This window comes from Aethina tumida, chromosome 1 (assembly GCF_024364675.1).
Source record: "Aethina tumida isolate Nest 87 chromosome 1, icAetTumi1.1, whole genome shotgun sequence".
Classification (NCBI taxonomy): domain Eukaryota; kingdom Metazoa; phylum Arthropoda; class Insecta; order Coleoptera; family Nitidulidae; genus Aethina; species Aethina tumida.
This window is the reverse complement of record NC_065435.1, coordinates 15,597,296-15,618,464: the sequence shown is the minus strand read 5'-3', so window position 1 is coordinate 15,618,464 and position 21,169 is coordinate 15,597,296. Positions and strand designations below refer to the sequence as shown.

The window sequence follows — 21,169 nt, the reverse complement described above, 5'->3', positions numbered from 1 at the left end:
TGGAACTTTTTGGAAACTATAATTAAATAACCTTTAAATTATCATTAAAAGAATGAACTTTCCTAAAAATATATAATTCGCTAATATATTATATTTAATTATACACAGGATGTCCTATAAGATCTATATAGAATTATATCACCAATTCTTGAGTTGAAAATAGATTTTTACTTACTTTTACTAATTGATTATATTTATGTATGACTTGACTAGGTTCATCAAAAAATTTTGTCGTCTTATTTTTTAAATAGTATATGCTTTAATTCTAAAAAGGAAGTCAAAAAGTAAGGTTAATTTTTCTTCATTTCCAAGAATCCAGATTTTTTCTTGTTTTAAAGCCTAAAAATGAGGTTAATTTTTCTTCATTTCCAAAAATCCAGAATTTTTTGTACCCCATCAATAAAGTATTCTGGATATTCCTTCATCTACCTATTATGTAATTTTGTAGTTGTCTGATTTTTTAAGTAGTATATGTTTTAATTCAAAAAAAGAAGTCAAAAAGTAAGGTTAATTTTTCTTCATTTCCAAGAATCCAGATTTTTCTTGTTTTATAGTCTAAAAATGAGGTTAGTTTTTCTTCATTTTCGAAAATCCGGAATTTTTTGTACCCCATCAATAAAGTATTTTGAATATTCCTTCATCTAACTATTATGTAATTTTGTCGTTGTCTGATTTTTTGAGTAGTATATGGTTTAATTCTAAAAAAGAAGTCAAAAGTTTAGGTCAATTTTTCAATTTTTATTTTGTGTAATTTCTCTTTAAAATTTAGAGAAAATATGTAACTTTTGTAGAAACCGTAATTAAATAACCTTTAAGGTATCAGAAAAGAATGAAAAAATATATAATTCTCTAATATATTATATTAAATTATACACAGGGTGTCTCCTAAAGGTCTATACAGAATTCTACCACCAATTTTCGAGGTGAAAATAGATTTTTACTTATAATTGATTCTATTTAAGAATTTTTCTTGTTTTAAAGAATGTTATGCAACTTCTCTATAAAATTCAGAAATAATATCTGACTTTTTTGGAAACCATAATTGAATTAACTTTTAAATTATCAGAAAAGAATGAAGCATTCCAAAAATATATTATTCACTATATTATATTAAATTATATACAGTCTTCGAAAAGTCTTGGCAGAATTCTACCACCAATTGATGAGGTGAAAATAATTCAATTAAAGTTATCTTAATACAAAAGTTGATTACGAAGATACAGGGCGTCAAAATTAATAATTTATTTTCAATTTTCTTCCTTTTCTATTCTAAAAATTGGTATACAGGAGTTTTTTTAAGTGAAAATTTCAAATATGTTAACGAATTTGATATATGACGTAGAGGACCATTGATTTTATAATACTCCTTACAAAAAATTAAAAACAAATTAACTTTGACACCCTGTATCTCATAAACAGTTAACCTTTGTACTAAGGTAAGATAAGACAAATACATCTATTTTTATCCATAAATTTTGACGTAGAATTATCTACAGACCTGTATATAGAGTTACTTTATCAGAAAAATGTTAAATTGAATCAAATAAAACCTGAACCAAAAAAGTTAATTACCTTTTTGTCTACCTAATGTGTATCATGTGTTTTAAAAATTCGAAACTTAACACCGCTAAAATTTTATGCACGTCTAGACGGGCACTTATACACCCCATCCTATTACAGCGTACCAAAAAAAATATGTATATAAATCAAGAAACAAAGTGTTAATTAAGTATAAAACTCCCATTCGTCAGCGTTTCAAATTTTTCGTCGTATCGGAGGCGTTACACATAACACATGGTTAGAACATTTGTTTGTATTTGCTTTTGTGCCATTGCACACATCTAAAACCAAATAAATATTTAGATCTTTTTCAGGAAAGCAAGAGTTTAATTTAAAATTAAAAGCTCCAGAGGCGGAATCAGGCGCAGACTCCGCCACTAATATTATATTGACTTAGGATATATTTGAAGTTGGCTCGGTTTCCTCAAAAAATCGTACGCGCATAAAACACCCACCGGCGGGGATAATTAGCAAACGGACCGAATTAAAGAAGTTTTATATTTATGGAATATATAATGGGGTGCTAATTCCAAAAAAAAAAAAACTGTGGAGTAGTGGAGTAAGATGAGGACTCGTCATATGGACAAATACGATCGGCCGAGTGGTTCGTGCGGAAAAACAACAAAAACAAAACAAAAAAAAGAGGAGCAGGACCGGAACATCTGCCCGAATTTTATGCAGAGTTGTATAAACACGAAGGATTTTTTTTTATTTGGTGGTGTTTGTGTTTTTGGTGGTTCCAGCGTGGAAGACACGGTGGGGGTTGGGACGCACGCACACGCACACACGCACACAAAGGAACGATTTTTGTGTGCTTTCAAAAACTGTAGTCAGTCAGCTTGTGCCAGATGCAAGTTTATTTACACAAGCGATTCCTAGGCAGGGAAAGAGGCTCAAAGGCTGACGATTGCTATAATTCGTTTTAGATAAATATTCAAACATTACGCATTACTCACTTACAACACGTTGTATCGTCCGTTAAGTTTTCACACGTTTAATAGATAATAGATAATTTTACGTTGATTGTCACTCAGACGAAATTGAATTCTGTAAACTTCAAGGAATTAGAGGATGATGTTATCTGTGACCTATATGCGTTATCTTGTACACGCATCGAAAATCACAGTTTTTTTTTTTTATTTGCTTTACAATAGTGACAATTAATTTAGTTGATGATTATAAATACCTGGCATTTCTCTAGACAATAGACGTCACACATTTTTTACTTATAATTAATTCTATTTATTATTTACCTATCTTAAATTGCCAAGACACGACATCACAGTTAGTTAAATAATAAATTTTAGTTAAGTCGCATTGGAGGCATCAATATTCATCGTTTTAATGATTGACACATTTTCAAACTCCTTCATTCATCCTGCCGTTTTTATACTGGCAAAATTACCAGACCACAGATTGATCAAAGATCACATCCACCAAAAAGTCCATCTAACTAGTATATAATTTTGTCGTTGCCTATTTTTTATGTAGTGGTTTAATGCTAAAAATGAAGTCTAAAAGGGTATTCTTCGTTTCTAAAAATCCAAATTGTTTTATTTTATGTAATTTCTTCTTAAAATTGAAAGATAATATCTGGACCTATTTTGGAAATCATTATTGAATTAACCTTTATAATATCAGAAAAGAATAAAGCTTTCTAAAAATATATAATTCGCTGTATATTATATTCTCGAGGTGAAAATAGATTTCTACTTATAATTAATTCTATTTATGCATGAGTTGACCAGGTTCATTAAAAAAATACTCAAAATTGTTAAATGGGAAGTTCTACCTCATAATAAAGTACTCTGAATATTCCTCCATCTAATTAGTATATAATTTTGTCTTTGTCTGATTTTTTATGCAGTATATGGTTTAATTTTAAAAAAATTTCTTCATTTTCAAGAATCTAGTTTTTTATTCTTGATATTCCTCCATCTAATTAGTATGTAATTTTGTCATTGTCTGATTGTTTACATATTATATGATTTAATTCTAAGTTAAAAAGTGAAGTTAAGTTTTCTTCATTTCCAAGAATCCAGATTTTTTTCTTGTTATTTTATGTAATTTTTCCTTAAAATATCTGGAACTTCTTTGGTAACCATAATTAAATAACCTTTAAATTATTAGAAAAGAATGAAGCTTCCTAAAAATATATAATTCGCTATATATTATATACAGGGTGTCCTCGAAAAGTTTGTGTGTCTCGAGGTGAAAATAGATTTTTACCTATAACTAATTCTATTTATGTACGACTTGACCAGATTCTTTAAAAAATTACTCAAAATTGTTAAATGGGAAGTTTTACCTCATCAATAAAGTATTCTGAATATTCCGCTATCTAATTAGTATATAATTTTGTCATTGTTTGATTTTTTACATAGTATATGATTTAATTCTAAAAATTTTTCTTTATTTCCAAGAATCCAGATTTTTATTCTGGATATTTCTACATCTAATTAGTATGTAATTTTATCATTGATTTTTTACGTAGTATATGATTTAATTCTAAAAAAGAAGTTAAAGAGTGTGATCAATTTGTCTTCACTCCCAAAAATCCAGAATTCTGTCATTTTATGTAATTTCTCCTTAAAATTTAATTTAAAACATAATTAAATAACCTTTAAATTATCAAAAAAGAAGATTCCTAAAAATATACAATTGGCTAGCTAATATATTAATTATATACAGGGTGTCCTCGAAAGGTCTATACAGAATTCTACTACCAACTCTCGAGGTGAAATTAGATTTTCAGTTATAAGTCTATTATTTATCTATATTACGTTGCATAGACACGATAATATAATTGTTAGCCCATTTCCAACATCTTCATTTTGCTTCAATGTATTCTTTGCTACTTTTAAGCTGACAAAACCAAATAGTGAACTAATACATGAGGACCAGGTTCATCAAAAAATTACTCAAAGAAGAAGCTTCAAATTGATAAATGGGAAGATCTACATCATTTATCTAGCCTAGATATTCTTCCATCTAATTATTATGCAATTTTGTCATTTTATAATAATTTAAGTGGTATATGACAAATCAAAAGAAGAAGTCAAAAAGTGAGGTTAAGTTTCCATTTCCATTATTTCTCTTTAAAATTTAAGGGTAATATTTTTGAAAACCAGATTTGAAATAACTTTTAAAATATCAGAAAAAAATGAAGCTTCCCAAAAATATATATTTGTCTATATATTATAATATTACATTATATACAGGGTGTCCTCGAAAAGTATTTACACTAATTCTCGACGTGGGAAAAGATTTTGACTCACAACTAAATCTATTAATCATTTACCCATCATGAATTGCCCAAAACATGCTATCACAGTCAGTTAAATAATAAATTTTAGTTAATTATTGTAAGGAATTTATTGTAATGAAACATAATATGTACGGCAGCACATCATGAAATAAATAAAGTATATTTACTGTTGATTTATTTTCGTAATAATTGGTAAACAATAGCAAATTGTATTAGATATATTAATTATAGGAGTAAAAATTTAGCAGCGAGTGTACATTTAATGAATGCGCTTGTACAGAGTTAAATGTATTTGATGCAGTCGCATTTAATAAAAAGGGTAATTTTTATGATTATTGTCTGACATTTGGTATTAAAATTTCCTGACATTTCAGTGCACATTCATTTATTTGATTTTATACAAAAATTATTTAATTCAAAAATTTTTATTATATCGAGTATATTTTATAATAATATTACAAAATGTGTTATACAGAAAAGAACAAACAAATAAAATACAAATGATAAAATAACAATAGGCCATAGACTTTTATTGTTTTAAGGATTAAATGTTTAGTAAATAAGCATTTTATCAAAATTTTTATGCTAAAATTAAATTTTAATATTAAATTGAAATTTATTTCAATATTAAACTAATATTCACACAATTATTTAAAATAACACAGCAAACGTTTACTATATATATTTTTAATAGAATATCGAAATACTAAATAATATAAAATAATATAAAACAGATAAAAGTTTATAGAACTTTATTTTGTTTAAATATTATTATATTTAATTGTCAATGTTATTTTATGATAATCATACCTACAAATACTTTAAGTTTATGGCTCGTTAAAATATACTTTTAGTAAAACGGTCTAGAAGTAATAAATGTCCTGTTGTTAAAACAATAAAATACAATTATGATGAAAATATTTCCTATAATAGTTAAGCACGCAACAAGTAATATTGCAATTAAAAATAAAACCCCGCAAAACATGGTACATGTAAATATGATTTGACCATAAACATAATTGAGCAATTTCATTATAGTACGGTAAGTATAAGTATAAGTATAAGTAAAAAGTGGCGAGCACAATTAATTTGAAACAAGTTTTTACCTACATTTAACGTAAACCATCGGCATGGCACATGTTAGCTGGCGACGTTCGAACTTTTTGGCGGTAGAAATTTCAAATTGTCACTCCACTCACTCAGATTTAAAACAAAGCACACTCCGTGAGCCCGTTACGTAACCAATAAAACGTCAAGAGCGGGAATTTCAAAACGTCGGAGTCGGAGTCGGAGTCGGAGTCGGAGTCGGGCTATGGAGTTACGCGATGGACAAACGAGACGACTTCTAGTCGGCGACGGACTGAGTATAGGCAGTCTCGAACGTGAACCCAGCACATAATGTTGTTTACTGTTTACTTGTTCGTAGCCTCGCCCGTATGAGATGTTGTTTACTTAGTTATATTTAGAGTTTAGAGAAATGCAAAAGCAAACTAACTACACCTGCTTCGGCTGGAGATTCCACAGGGGCGGATTCCACGCACATTCGATTCGATTGTCACTTTTTATTACTACTGTTATTATTATTATTATTATTATTATTACTAAACGGCGCGGCCGTGCTGTACCGGGCTGCTCGAAAATCTCTCACGCCCACTCTTCTTACATGGGGGGACGCCCATTTTTTAATTCTTTTTTAAAAAAACTGATTTATTTTACATATTAATTATAATAATAATAACTAAACTTGTTGAAACAAATTTTTTTCCAATTGGATAATTATTATATATTTTTTAAATTAATTTTTGTGAAAATTAATATATAATTAAATGTTTAAGTAACTAATTAAAAAAATATATAAACATTTTTGAAAAAATCAATATTTTGTAAACGTATAAAATGGAATTAATAATAAAAAAATGTTGAAATATGTTATAATATCTATGTCTAATCAAATAATTTTAATAGTTTTTAGAATTAATTTTTATGAAAATGAATAAATAAATAAATAAATAATTATGACATATTAATAAAGGCAATATATTTAAGAATTTATTATTAACTTATTTATTTTAGGTATTAATTATATTAATAATAACTAAACTTGATGTAACAAATTTTTATTGGATAATTATTATGTATTTTTTTTTTGATTATGATGTTAATTATTAATTGTTTATTTAAGAATATTATATTTGTTTAAGTAATTAATTAAAAAATATATAAAAACATGTAATTAAAGAAAAAAATCAATTTTTGAAAAAAATCAATATTTTTTACATGGTTAAAATGGAATTAATAATAAAAAAATATTGCAATATGTTATAATTTTCGTGGCCAATCAAATAATCTTAATAGTTTTTAGAATTACTTTTTATGAAAATGAATAAATAAATAAACAATTATGACATATTAATAAAAATAATATATTCAAGTATTTATTATTAACTTATTTATTCTATGTATTAATTATATTAATAATAACTAAACTTGATGAAACATTTTTTTGTTTCAATTATTTATATTTTTTAAATTATTTTTTTATAACTATATTTTTGAAATATATGTATAAAATGGATAATATAATAAAAAAATATTGAAATATATTATAATTTACATGGCCAATCAAATAATTTTAACAGTTTTTAGAATTATTTTTTATGAAAATGAATAAATAAATAAATAAATGTGACATTAATATTTAAGTATTTATTTTATGTAATAATTATATTAATAATAACTAAACTTGATGAAACATTTTTTTTTTCCAATTGGACAATTATTATATATTTTTTAAATTATTTTTTGTGAAAATTAGTAAATAATTAAATGATTTGACGTTAATTATTAATTGATTATTTAAGAATATTCTATTTGTTTAAGTAATTAATTAAAAATTATATATAAAAAAATATAACTAAATTTTTTATATGTATGAAATGGAATTAATAATAAAAAAATATTGAAATATATTATAATTTCCATGGTCAATCAAATAATTTTAATAGTTTTTAGAATTATTTTTTATGAAAATGAATAAATAAATAAATAATTATGACATATTAATAAAGGCAATATATTTAAGTAAATTATATTTATTTAAAGTAATTAATTCAAAAAGATATAAAGGAAATATCAATAAAGAAAAAAATTTTGAAAAAATATTACTTTTTTTTCAAAAATAATGTTTAAATTATATTAGTAATAACCAAAAATCTTGAAATATATTATAATTTCTATAGTCAAATATTTTTATCTTTAGAATTATTTTTTATGAGATATACTTTTTCATATTTCAATTATATTAATAATACCAATAAATATAGAAATATTTAATATAATTATATTCATTTAAAAATAATTAAGTAAATTAATTAGAAACATTTTTTGAAAAACTTTATTAATTTGTTTAAGAATATGTTATTTCTTAATGTAACTAAATAAATTAAATAAGGAAAAAATATTAAACAGAATATAAGAATTTTTAAAAATTTTTTTTATGTTTAAATTACATTAATAATAATATAAAATAATAAAAAATATATAATTATTTATTAAATAAATTGTATCTTTTTAAAAGTAAATAAGTAAATGAAACAAAAAAGTAAAAAAAAAACAAATAATAAAACAGTAGAAATATAAGTATATAAAAATCTTAAACATATTTTTATTTTTCTTGTTTATAATCAACATATTTAAAAATAAAATATAATTATGATTTCTAATTAAATGATGTCCATAAAACATTAAGATGAATAAATGTAATATTTTAAATAAAATTATATTTATTTAAAACTAATTAATTAAGTAAATTAATCAATTAAGTGAAAAAATGGAGTGAAATATTATGAAATAAAAAATAAAAATATAAATATTAATTAATAAAAAGTAAAAATATACTTAAAATTTAATTAAACAAAAAAATAAAAATATTTGATATATTTCTTTAATTTTTAATATTTAAATTATTTTAATAATAAAAATTTAATTTCATTCATTTGACAATTAAATACATTTTTTGTATTTTTTTTAATTAAATAAGTAATTAAATAAATAAAAAATATAACATATTAATAAATATAATTTATTTTTTAATATTGTATTTATTCAAACGTAAATTAATTTAAAAAAATTGAAAAATATTTAACAAAAAATAAAAATATACCATATATAAACAATGTTTATTAACCATTTCATAAAAATAAAATTGTTATTGTAAATATTTTAGATATAAAAGTAAATAGAATATGAAATTTCTGATAAGAATAAAAAGTATTTGATCTATTTAAATTAATTCTAGAAACACGTTAAAATACTAACTTTGAAACTTTATATAATTTATTATAACAATTATTAGGATTTTTTATTAAATATAAATTTGGGACAACATATTTTTATGTATTAAAAATAAAAAATATTTTAATTAATATGAAATAATTAAATAATTTTTAGATTTTATTGTGATCATAAATCACAAATGTATAATAATATAATTAATTAAAAATTTGAAATCTAAGATAAGTATTTTAAAAATATGCATTTTAAATAAAATAAATAATATAAATTAATTTTAAAATTTTAAACAACAAAGTTTATTATAATATCAAAATTAAACCTTTTATATAAGAGTAAAATTGATTTTTTTTGTAAATTATTTAGAAAACAATATTAAATTTAATCAAATATTAAATTGTAAAAGATTATATTAAATCAATTATAATAAATATTTTTTATTTGTCATAATTAATTTAATTTAAAATAATAATTTTTTTTTTAATAACCATTGTTTATTACTTTTATATATAATGGAAATATCCCATTTTTTATTTTTTTTAATAATAAATTATGATACAATAAATGAAATACTAGAAAATATTTTCATTATTTTTTTAAATTTAATGTTGTGTTGTATGAAATACATAGATAAAACAAAACTAGCTTAACATTATAAATTGTTATGCATCCCCCGAAAACAATATACATATCAGAGAACGCTCCGCCGAATTGTTATTTCGAAGTGTTTGCATCCGAACTTAATTTATGCCTTTTGAATTTCAAATGGAAGTGGAACAAATACAAAAAGTGATAAAAGTCTATCGATGTCCCCGCCGTTCCTCTGGGTGGATGGAATCAGTATTCATATTAAGGATTCCCGAATCTCGGGGAGGCAACCAGTCAACTTGTGTGCCACAAAGGTGCAAAACTTATTATGAGGGAGTATCATTGGAAAAGCTCGTCTTACGACGCCCCCGATGCCTGGGCCAACTCATCTGTATAAACGTCGGAGCAACGCTATCTTAATAAAAAATAACACCTTTCTGGGATGTGACGTTCGGCATTAAGAAAAGTTCGAAATTGTGCGTACGTATGTGCAATACACATTACGTTTGTTTTCTATATCTCCAACTTTAAATTTAGTTCACATGTTACACAATTATTTTTTTGTGTGTGTGTGTATATGTATTTAAATGCTCGTTATCTAAGTTAGTAAAGAAATAAACAAACATATGTACGTTGCTTTCTTACAAACAATTTATTAACAAGGTCTCGAACACTCATACTCATGATAAAAGTTGAATGATAGGGTGTCCGAGGCGTGTGTTTTTGAAGGTCCACCTCCCCCATATATCGTTGACAAGTTTATTATAATTTTGATAAGTGTAATTAATCTGATTCCTTGTCGGTAAATAAAAACCATTTAATAGCTTTATTATTACCAGTTGCAAAGCTATTGAGTATGAACTTTCGTTTAATTTACCTAAAAGTTTAATTAGTACAGATTCAATAAGCTTCTTCACAAAGTAAGTTTGATATAAGAAATGAAACAGTTGATACCCCTGCCAAAGAAACAAGAAAATATGGTTTAAAAACTTATCTTCCAGTTTCCCACAATTAATAATTAAAAATTCTCAATGATTAGGGAATAATTCGACAAGTTGAGGTAGACTTACGAAGGTGACCCACGACTACTAGTTAAGGGAGACGATGCACTATCCTGGTCCACCTGTAATATCACCTTAACAGTTGTCCATATACTGGTTGATTGTCTAAACTACGAAATCTACAGATATTTATATAACATTCAAGAAAATCCTAATTCAAAATTCTACCAGATAGAGACTTGTTTCATCCAGTAGCTGATACTCTTGCCAAAGAAGATATTTTCTCTGGCAATAAACAGAAAAATATGGTTTAAAGACTAATTTTCCAGGTTCCCATATTTAATAATAGAAAAATGGCAATAATCAGGGAATAATTCGACAAGTTGAGGCATCTAAACCTTCAGTAAAATATTATCAATAAATACTGAGCAAATTGCAAATTGGACTCACGAAGATGACCCATGATTTTTAGTTAAGGGAGACGATTAACCATACTGGTCCACCTGTAATACCATCTTAACAGTTGCCCATATACTGGTTGATTGTCTAAACTACGAAATCTACAGATATTTATATAACATTCAAGGAAATCCTAATTCAAAATTCGACCACGTAGAGACTTGCTTCACCCAGTGGCTGATACTCTTACCAAAGAAGAGATTTTATCTGGCAATAAACACAAGAAAATATGGTTTAAAGACTTATTTTCCAAGTTCCCACATTTAATAATAGAAAAATGGCAATAGTCAGGGAATAATTCGACAAGTTGAGGCATCCAAACCTTCAGTAAAATATTGTCAACAAGTATTACTGAGCAAATTGCAAATTGGACTCATGAAAGTGACTCATGATTACTAGTTAAGGGAGACCGTGCACCATCCTGGTCCACCTTTAATATAACCTTAACTGTTGCCCATATACTGGTTGATTGCCTAAACTACGAAATCTGCAGATATTTATATAACATTCAAGGAAATCCTAATTCAAAATTCTGCCACATAGAGACTTGTTTCACCCAGTAGCTGATACTCTTGCCAAAGAAGAGATTTTCTCTGGCAATAAACGCAGGAAAATATGGTTTAAAGACTTATTTTCCAGGTCCCCACATTTAATAATAGAAAAACGGCAATAGTCAGGGAATAATTCGACAAGTTGAGGCATCCAAACCTTCAGTAAAATATTACCAACAAGTATTACTGAGCAAATTGCAAATTGGACTCACGAAGGTGACCCATGATTACTAGTTATGGGAGACGATGCACCATTCTGGTTCACCTATAATATCACCTTAACAGTTGCCCATTTACTGGCTGATTGACTAAACTACGAAATTTGGAAATATTTATATAAGATCCAAGAAAATCCTAATTCAAACGTAAAGACTTGTTTTATCCAGTGGCTGATACTCTTGCCAAAGAAGCGATTATTTCTAATAATAAACCCAGGAAAATATGGTTTAGAGACTTATCTTCCAGGTTCTCACAAATTAATAATGTAAAAATGGCAAAGTCAGAGAATAATTTGACAAGTTGAGGCATCCAAACTTTCAGTAAAATATTACCAAGTATTACTAAGCAAATTGCAAAGTTGCTCATATACTGGTTGATTACCTAAACTACGAAATCTGCAGATATTTATATAACATATAAGGAAATCCTAATTCAAAATTCTGCCACATAGAGACTTGTTTCACCCAGTGGCTGATACTCTTGCCAAAGAAGCGATTATTTCTGTTAATTAACAGTTGCCCATATACTGGTTTATTGACCAAATTAAGAAATCTGCAGAGGTTCAAATAATATCCAAGGAAATCTCACGGTCAAATGAAGTTACTTTACTTAATTTAGATGTTCGGAATTTAAACCGTACCTGCTAATAACTCAAGTCCGAGGTCGACGCAGTATTTGTACAAATAAAAAGAATTAAATGATGGGGTGTTCGAGGCTTGCGTCCCCCCACATATTGTTGACAAATTTGTAGTAATTCTATGCAATGAATCTGTTTCTTTGTCGATAATTGAAAAGCATTGATTACCCTAATTTAATATAATCAGTAACATAACGAGCAGTAAGCTTTAGTGCAACCAGATTAATTACTAACGATCCGATTATAATTTCATATTTATGCATTATATGACGTTTTATGATTCGATATTTGATGTTAAATTATATATACCCTTCTCTCAATAGATTGCTTTACTTTTTCGTCATTAACGATGTAATTCCAACTTAGTGCGCACCAATAAATTATACGGTGCGGGTATTTATGAGCCAAAGTAAATTGTAAAACTTTCAGTTGTGAATGCGTGTGTGTGTGTGTGTGTGTGTGTGTGTGTGTGGATAAGAAAAAACGAAGAACAAAAGCTAAATAATGGCCCGAAATGTGTAAGCAAACTGTTTCTCCCTTGCTCTTAGTGATCTGTCCTTTTTCTGAAAAGGTTTTAAATGTCCTAAGTAAATATTAAAGGTAAACAGTACCCTTTTAAATATTCCAACAAACTATAGCTTGATCATTTGCTACATTTAAAAGTATATCTTCGTTGCAACGGATCGTTCCAAACAAATCTTATTAGATATGTGTTAACTTTTCAATTTTTTTAATGTGTTGATCTTAAACACATTTTATTATTAATTTTTAAAATCAATATTTATTTAACATGGTAAACACGTTTTATTTTCTATTTGGTCATACGACGTTTTTTCTGTGGTGTGTGTTTTGCGAACAGTTATCTATGGTACAAGTTCTAAATTATTTGAATTGTTTACCCACGTTTGAAAGTTTCGTGATGGAACGGCGTCGTCCGCCGTTGCCGGACTCGACTGGCCCGTTGATATATGATCTCGTGAATATATTTAATAAAGTGTGACTGATATGTAAAGTAAGATTTATGAAGTATATGGTCGAGTGTCAGGACGATTTCATAACATAATAGAAAGGGGTGGTTTCAATCATTGAGACGTAAAATATACTTCTTTAAAATTCGTGGCAATATACGGACGATATATAAGTTATGACGGTCGCGTCGAAAAGGAAGGATGACGCAGAAGAGGCAGATGAGGCAGATGACCATCGGTCCAGTCCCTTAGGGTTGAAGAGGAGCGGCAGAAGTGCGACTTGTCAAGTCGCATGAATGCTCTCATCAGCCACGGACTGTTTGTCAACTTTTCCAAGCCCGAAACTTAAATTCGGTATTCTTCTCGCATGTTGATTTTGTCAATAAAACCTATCGTTGCATGGTTACTTTTATACAGAATGATGCAAAACTCAGGCAGACCTAATTTGTGATTTTCTGCCACCTAGTTACGCGAATGTGACTTGAAATAAGAATAATATCATCGGGAACTTTTAGAAAAGGAGGACGAAAGTGAGATGTGGAGGTGTGAAAGTGAGATGGATGTGGCGAGGGGAATACCAAAATACGCTGGGGTTAGCATTTCTCTGATTCCCCATTCCATTTTAACTTGGCTACTTTATACACTACCTTTCTTTCTGATTTTCTCTCTTTCCGTCACACTTATTATTGTCGTTTCTCTGTCTTTTCTTATTGACTTCCGATCAACTGGAGAGAAATAGTATGCTACGTTTTTCTAAAATTATATATTCACCTAAAACGTTCATAAAGTTACGAGTTCCGAGATCAACGAAACGCTCTCCAATTTCCTTAGTTTCTCATTTTATTCCAGTATTTGCATTATTCAATTTTTAATAATATTTTTCTGTTGCGCCCTTTTTATTATTAAACTTTTATCCGTGCGGCCGCATTTTTAATTATCGAAATTTGCATCAAACACTGCGGTCGAACAGTTATATTTTCTTAATTATTTGCTTGTAAAACAGCAAACTTTTACGAATTTCCTTCTTAAAAAATTAATTTCCTAAGATCCCAATCGTCGGGCTTCGAATTTCGTGAATACGACAAACTTTTCATTAAAACCGACCGCCTTTGTTTACACACAAAATTCCTTGTTTACTATTTTAAATCGAACAAAAATCGTTTTTACCATATTTTGCCGAAAACTTAATGGAAAACTTAATAATCTCCACAAAATTACCTACAACTGTATACTCTTAATATATATCAAATATTAATTAATTACTTCAAATTATAATTAATTATTTCTATATCAAATTTATTTAATTTAAACTCTTAAATAATTCATGGGAAAATATCTAATAGTATTGTTCTTACTTACTTTTTAAGTTAATTTAATTCCAGATCAAACCAATTGTTGTTAATAACTAAAATTAATAAATAAAAATTAAAAATGGGAAATAATTTAAATTGTAAGGGATGTGGGATGTGAGTAATGAAAGGTAAATTCAGAAAATGATTTTCGAGTTAATTCAATCAATTTTAAAGCTGGGGAGTTTAAAATGGGTTATGTTGGGTTTATCTGTTAAGTTTGGACTGTTTTATAGCAGTAAATTTCAGTATTAGAGACGAATTTATTAATACAAGAAATCATTTTTATTTCCATCATTAATTACAACATAATTTAAACAATTAGCTATTTATTAAAAAATAACTACATTATTAAATTTTTATTCAATTAAGAGCACACAAAGAATTAAATTAAAAAAAAAACACATTTGAAGGAAATTTGATTGTGGGAAATAGACCTTAAAAATGATTTTAGATAATAATTGAAAATTTAATTCCAGATCAAACCAATTTTTGTTAATAACTAAAATTAATAAATAAAAATTAAAAATGAAAAATAATTTAAATTATAAGGGATGTGGGAAATGAATAATGAAACGTAAATTCAGAAAATGATTTTCGAGACAATTCAGTCAATTCAAAAGCAGTAAATTTCAATATTACAGAATAATTTATTAATTCAAGAAATCATTTTTCATTAACTATAATATAATTTAAAAAATTTTAATTAAAAAAAAATACTGTATTAAAAACTAATAACTAACAATTTTTATTCAATTAATAGCACAAAAAGAATTAAATTAATAAACACTTTTGAGGTAAATTTTATTGTAAGAAATAAACCTTAAAAGTATTTTAGATAATAATTGGACAGTTAACACAGACTGCACAGTCCATTGTATTTGTATCTTCCAAACTAGTTTTAGTGTTTACTTTAAGCAAGTAAACTTTGTGCTTTTCACAAATAAAATCATGTGATAAATATATTGGAAAAATTAAACAATTTTACTAGTTTGGTAAAAAATACAGAATTAATTCATTTAATTAATTTCACAAAAATAATTTTAATAAATGTATTAAAATGTATTAAAAAAATAATTTATTTAATAAACCTAACAAAATCAAAATTAATAAAACACTAATGTATTAAAAGAAATATTATTGAAAAAAATATATTTTTTATGTATTTATGTTTTTAAAAGTAACTTTTATATTTATTTCAATAAACTAATCTTTGTAATTTCAATAAATAAAATAATTTAATAAATATACAAAATTATTTTATTTATTTAATGCCACAAAGTAGTTTTATTAGTTTAAAATGAAAATACAAAATGAGTTTATTTAATCAACCTTACAAAATCTAAATTAATAAAACACTAATGTATTAAATGAAATATTATTGAAAAAAAATAAATATGTATTTATGTTTTTAAAAGTATTTTTTATATTTATTTTAATAAACTAAACTTTGTAACTTCAATAAATAAAATAATTTAATAAATATACAAAATTAATTTATTTAATTAATGCCACAAAGTAATTTTACTAGTTTAATAAGATAATACAAAATTAATTTATTTAATCAACCTCACACAATCTAAATTAATAAAACACACATGTATTAAAAGAAATATTATTGAAACAAATAAATATTTTATGTATTTGGTAGTAGTAGTAGTAGTAGTTTTTATATTTATTTTAATAAAATAATTTTAAAACTTCAATAAATAAAATAATGTAATAAATATACAAAATTAATTCATTTAATCAACCTCACAAAATCTAAATGAATAAAAAGCAAATGTATTAAAAGAAATATTATTGAAACAAATATTTATGTATTTATGACTTTAAAAGTAATTTTTATAATTATTTTAATAAACTAAGCTTTGTAGCTTCAATAAATAAAATAAATTAATAAATATATTAATTTAATACCACAAAGTAATTCCAGTAGTTTAATAAGAAAATGAAGTTAATAAAAGAAACTTGTGTATTTATTTTATTCCTTATATAAAAAGGTAAATTTAAAGAATTGTACATTGAAATTTTAATCCAACGGTAATAAGATTAGAAGAAAATATATTCATCTTAAAGTTCTACTTTATCTACGTCAGATAACATAAAGGACATGTTTTTATTGTTAACAAATTGTTATATTTGTTTTGATAATATCTAATCGACAAACTAACAAATATACGTTAGCATTTAAAATTTAATGGCCATGAAATTAGACACAATAAAATTGTAAATGCGTACGTATACGAAAACTTATAGTTTCACAATATTTTCAAGATAAATCAAGTGTGTCGTATTATAATAATTTTTTGAAGTCTACGGTTATTACAATAAATATTTGTCGTCTTATTCGAAATCTTATTTTCTAGAAAAAGACATATGTGTATATTCTATATACGTAAGTAAGGTATAAAAACTTCCCCAGGCATAAATTTTAGTTTAGACATTTTTCTTATGCCCATTGCCTCTTTCTCAAATAACTGTCCTTTATCCTTATTTATTAGGTATGTGTAATATATTATTCAAAGTACATAATTCTACGTGGAAAAAATACTAACATTTCTTAAATTCAATTCAATAGTTAGTTTACAATTAGCGAGTTTAATTAAAAGTGTGTATTATTTCGATAAACATTTGCTTTTTTGCATATTTAAAAATGATTTGAATTTTGTAAATACTAATTTGGGAATCTAATTTTAACGTATTTATTTTGTTGATTTTTTAATCAGTTTTATTTAGATTTTTTTTTTTAATTTGAGAGTCGTATAATTAATAATTTACACTTTTTTTAAAACAGTAATTATATATTATTAAAATATTCTGATTATTTTTTAATATATCAGACTAAAATTATGAACACTACTCATTTATTGTCAACCATGAAATGTCAATTTCAAGAGAATGTTCGAATTACTTCTTTATCCACCTTATTAGCCTGATTTAGCACCCTGTGATTATTTTCTCTTATCAAGTATGAAAAAAATAGTACAGCAGAATAACTTTGGCTCTAATAATGAGGTCATTGAGACCAATACTTACTTATTTTGGAGGATTGAAGTAATCGTCCTTTAGAAGAGTACATCGAACTAAAAAATAAAAAATTTTATTTTCCTCAAGGCCAGGTTATTTATCATGCAGGCCTCGTAGATTATAATACTCATTAAAAACAAAATAATTAAATCATCAACGGTTTGCAGAAAACTCCAAGTATTATAATAATATCAAGATTTTATCAACAAACAATTACTAATTCATTGCATAATAAACAATAAAATAATATTAATGTACGATAAAAAATAACTCAAGTACTGATAATTAATTTGTTAAGAAAATAAATATAATTCACATTATGAGTGATATTTGATTTTAAAAAACATAGGGGCTTATTAGTCGTAATTTTGCAACCCTCTTGGAAGTTGAGTAGAAGGAAACGGGTTTGAAGGCGAAGACGAAGGCGAAGGGCCGCTGGAAAGGACCTCTCGGATCCTTAACTATATACACAAATGACACGGCTATAATTTCAGATAGAAGATTGCCTGTGCTCAATCCCGCAACGTACCGACCAACATTTCGATCGTAAATTTTAATGTTCTGCTCCAAGACTCTGTTGAAGTTATCACAATAATTTTAGAGAACCATAACGTTTAATTAGAACTCCAAACAACACGATAGGCTTTTCGCATTCCTTTCTAATGAACGGTTGTTTTAAATTTACCCGAAAGTCTGGCGTGCATAAAGAAATTATATATATAAATTTCAATTTACATTTAATTTTGTTGTTATTTTGCTTTTATGGTATTAGTTTGCAAATCTAATACAAAAAAGGATAAACAATAAATTGTTATATAGGAACAATAGTCGTAAATCGTGCGAATGAATTAATCGTGTATTGTTTTGGTGTACACAATATTTATTGAAATGTTCATTGCAAAACGCTATTAAAACGAAACATAAAAGAAAATCAAATAGATTATTAATTTTAATGATTTAATAAATATTTCATAAATATAAATAACGTTTTAAGGCATCTTCATGTATAAACAAGACAATTTAAAATCCAATCAGACAGCTTGAGATGGGGGGGGGGGTGTTTAGCAAAAGATACATTAAACCATTAAAGTTGAGAAATTGCTCCCCATAAAATAACAATATAATAAAAATGGTCAAAAATTACTGTAAAAAATTCCACTAGATTGTGTTTTTTCAATGTCTGATACTCCTGAAAAGTTCTAAACTTCTCCCTCAGGCATAGAATACATAATTTTATTAATTATTTTTCTATATAAAATGTGTAGGAGGAAAACGACTTGGCGAGCCTTTACTTTTTACATAATGAGTTAAATAAAAGAAATTTTTGTTTTCTTTTGTTTCGCCAATGAAATAAAATAATTTTTTCCCTAATTAAATAAATAGATGGTTTAATTACTTTGAAATTATTTCCATATATTAAATAACAGAAAAATTAATAGTAGATAAGTAGATCATAAATCGTGTGATTATAAATGATTAGTTAAGATTAATTAAAAAATGATGATGAGAAAAATGTTCCAACTGTTTAATACATTGAACAATTTCTCATTGATTCACTTATAATTTTATTATAATTATTCTTTTTTATATAAGAACTACTATAAAAGTTATATAGTAGTTTTATTAGGTAAATCATTTTTGGTCGCACTGTATCTCATATGTTGACATATTCAGTCCATCTTAAAAGTATATATGTATTAACTGACTAATTTTTAGCACATGATCACATAATAGGGAGTAAATAAATATTTTTTTATTCTGTTTCTAACAATATTTTATAATTTTTAGCTTCTAGAACAATATTTTTTATGATTTCCACAAAATATAAAACATTTTAATAAAATATTGTTAAATAAAATATGTCAGTGCATAACAGGAACCACCATAAAGAAGTTTTTTGAAATAAGAGATAATTTAATTAAACATTGCTTAACCTGAAACAAATAAAAATTACAACCAAATAAAGTTTCAGATGTCAAACTACGTAATACAAAAGAAGATGGTGATAAAATTTTCCAAAGAATCTGTATAAAAGTCATTTAGTTTTCTTGGGTAAATCATTTTTAGTCGCACTGTATCTTATATGTTGACAATCTGTTCATTTTAAATGTATGTATTATCTTACAAATTTTTAGCATATTATCGACATAATACGGGGTAAATAAATATTTTTTATTCTGTATACCAGTATCTAATACTATTTTATAATTTTTGGCTTGTGGAACAGTAATTTTTACGATTTCCACAAAATATAATATATTTTAATAAAATATTTTTAAATAAAATATGTCACTGCATAACAAGAACGACCACAAAAAAGTTTATTGAAGTAATAGATAATTTAATTAAGCATTGCCTAATCTGAAACAAATAAAAATTGCAACAACTTGAAGTTCCAGTTGTCAAATTTTGATACACAAAAGAAGATGGTGATAAAATTTTCCAAAGAATTTGTACAAAAGTCATTTCGTTTTCTTTGACAAATCATTTTTAGTTGCACTGTACCTCATATGTTGACATACTCCGTTCATTTTAAAATTATATATGTATATATTATTTCAGTAATTTTTAGCACATGCTTCACATAATACGAGGTAAATAAATATTTTTTATTCTGTGTACCAGTATCTAACAATATTTTATAAATTTTAGCTTCTGAAACAGTATTTTTTTATGATTTCCACAAAATATAACACATTTTAATAAAATATTGTTAAATAAAATATGTCAGTGCATAACAAGAACCATCACAAAAAAGTTTATTGTCATTTCCTTTTCTTTGGTATATCATTTTTAGTCGCACTGTATCTTATATGTTGACATACACTGTTCATTTTAAAATTATATATGTATATATTATTTTACTAATTTTTAGCATATGCATCACATAATACGAGGTAAATAAAAATTTTTATTCTGTGTACCAATATCTAACAATCTTTTATAATTTTTAGCTTCTGAAACAGTATTTTTTATGATTTCTACAAAATATAAAACATGTTAATTAAATATTGTTAAATAAAATATGTCATAACAAGAACCACCACAAAAAAGTTTGTTGTCATTTCCTTTTCTTTGGTATATCATTTTTAGTCGCACTGTATCTTATATGTTGACATACTCTGTTAATTTTAAAATTATATATGTATATATTATTTTACTAATTTTTAGCACATGCATCACATAATACGAGGTAAATAAAAATTTTTATTCTGTGTACCAATATCTAACAATCTTTTATAATTTTTA

General features: G+C 25.4%; 1 protein-coding gene across 9 annotated transcripts in view; it reads right to left on the bottom strand.

Annotated features, from left to right (window-relative positions):
- LOC109602340 (forkhead box protein P1) overlaps positions 1-21,169 on the bottom strand; it is a 170,105-nt gene that overhangs the window by 100,047 nt on the left and 48,889 nt on the right. The window contains exon 1 of one of the 9 annotated variants that reach the window (XM_020019251.2): positions 5,939-6,145. The exons of the other annotated variants lie outside the window; for them this stretch is intronic. The gene's annotated coding sequence lies outside the window, so the exon portion shown is untranslated. Of the gene's footprint in view, positions 1-5,938; positions 6,146-21,169 lie in introns of those variants that run through there. 9 annotated transcript variants of the gene reach the window in all.